The 2,500-nt window shown below is 23.1% G+C and overlaps 2 pseudogenes; both read left to right on the top strand.

The window, feature by feature from the left end:
- Positions 1-1,318: 1,318 nt before the first annotated feature.
- On the top strand, positions 1,319-1,502 carry LOC129617020 (5.8S ribosomal RNA; annotated as a pseudogene).
- Positions 1,503-1,792: 290 nt separating this feature from the next.
- Positions 1,793-2,500, top strand: part of LOC129617023 (large subunit ribosomal RNA) — a 4,018-nt pseudogene continuing 3,310 nt past the window's right edge.

Here is a 2,500-nt window from a genome sequence, read left to right on the forward strand (position 1 = left end):
ATAATAAAAGTAACCATCTGAGTATCGAGTGTGATATGGTAAGGTAAGGAATGATTAGTAAATATTAATGTAGCAAATAACACTAAAACTACTATATTTGTATAACCATTATTTATAATGCGATTATAATCTAATATAGTAGTAATGATATTATATTTGTATAACCATTATTAGAAATAATAATGAGATTATATTCTAATATAATAAAATATTATAAATATCTATATTATATTTATAAATATGGAAATTTTATATATTAAATAATGATTTTTAAAACGAAGAGGTGTCAAAATGTCCATGAAACTCTAGAATTAATGATTATATCATTTATTCGACCTTTATTGGATACGATATGTATATTTTAATAAATATATGTATCTGATACTGTTATATATTTATTGCAAATATATAACATTAATAGTATCAAAATGTATCCCCCCTGGGGCGGTAAATCGCAAAGTAAAACCAAAACAAGGCACCAAAATATATAAAAAGGCCACATATAAAAAAAATAAAAATCATTATATTAATTATATAATATGGAAGTATTTTAAATAAAACAATATACGATCATTTATAATAAAAGTAACCATCTGAGTATCGAGTGTGATATGGTAAGGTAAGGAATGATTAGTAAATATTAATGTAGCAAATAACACTAAAACTACTATATTTGTATAACCATTATTTATAATGCGATTATAATCTAATATAGTAGTAATGATATTATATTTGTATAACCATTATTAGAAATAATAATGAGATTATATTCTAATATAATAAAATATTATAAATATCTATATTATATTTATAAATATGGAAATTTTATATATTAAATAATGATTTTTAAAACGAAGAGGTGTCAAAATGTCCATGAAACTCTAGAATTAATGATTATATCATTTATTCGACCTTTATTGGATACGATATGTATATTTTAATAAATATATGTATCTGATACTGTTATATATTTATTGCAAATATATAACATTAATAGTATCAAAGTGTATCCCCCCTGAAATAATATAATATAAAAAAAATAAAAATCATTATATTAATTATATAATATGGAAGTATTTTAAATAAAACAATATACGATCATTTATAATATAGAAAATATATAAAAATATATTCTTACGTTGTTGTCCATATATTATGGTAATAACTTTTCTTGTATAAAACAGTTGGGATACGGATAAAAGGAAAGTTAGAGACATTCGCAGCACATAGATTATATTATTTATATATTTTAATATGTTTTAGAATGTATATATATTATCGATATATATCTGACGAAAATAAAAAAAAAATTTTATAAAACTCTAAACGGTGGATCACTTGGCTCATGGGTCGATGAAGAACGCAGCTAACTGTGCGTCATCGTGTGAACTGCAGGACACATGAACATCGACATTTTGAACGCATATTGCAGTCCATGCTACAGAGTATATAAATTTATTAAAAAATTTAATACTGCATGGACTACATATGGTTGAGGGTTGTAAGAATAATTTAATAAAGTTGCTTATAATATAATTTTAAATTATATTATTTATAGCACATGATATATTACTGGTAGGAATACCATAATATTAAAATTCAATTATATATATTTTACTTATATTATAAAATATAATAAAAAAATAAGTATATCCTAGTATTAATAAATTAGTATTAATACATTAAAGAGGAAAACTTATATAAAATTATATTATTTATAATATAAACAATACAGTAACTTATATATATTTAGTTTTCAACTAAAAAGAAAAATTAAAAATATTCTTAAAAACAACCTCAACTCATATGAGACTACCCCCTGAATTTAAGCATATTAGTTAGGGGAGGAAAAGAAACTAACTAGGATTTTCTTAGTAGCGGCGAGCGAAAAGAAACTAGTTCAGCACTAAAGGATTTTGTTTATACAAATATCCGATGTAGTGTATGGAATATCTATATTCTAATATGAGAAATTAACAGTCTAAGTCCTTCTTAAACGAGGCCATTTACCCATAGAGGGTGCTAGGCCCGTATGACGTTAATGATTATTAGAAGATATTTCCAAAGAGTCGTGTTGCTTGATAGTGCAGCACTAAGTGGGTGGTAAACTCCATCTAAAACTAAATATAACCATGAGACCGATAGCAAACAAGTACCGTGAGGGAAAGTTGAAAAGAACTCTGAATAGAGAGTTAAATAGTACGTGAAACTGTTTAGAGGTTAAGCCCGATGAACCTAAACATCCATGAAATATGAAAAATTCAACATTATAAATATTATATAATTATATAATAATGATGGTGTGCAATTTTTTCATATATGGACATTGCAATCTGTTAATAAATATATATTTATCATAAGATATATTTAAAAAGTTTATTTTATATATGAAAATTTATTTTCTATATAATATAATTTAAATATTATCGGATAAATAATTGACAGATAAAAAATCAATATAATGCGTAAATTATATATTATTATAATTTTATAATATTAT

The sequence above is a fragment of the Condylostylus longicornis genome, unplaced genomic scaffold (assembly GCF_029603195.1).
Source record: "Condylostylus longicornis isolate FDR11 unplaced genomic scaffold, ASM2960319v2 ptg000372l, whole genome shotgun sequence".
Classification (NCBI taxonomy): domain Eukaryota; kingdom Metazoa; phylum Arthropoda; class Insecta; order Diptera; family Dolichopodidae; genus Condylostylus; species Condylostylus longicornis.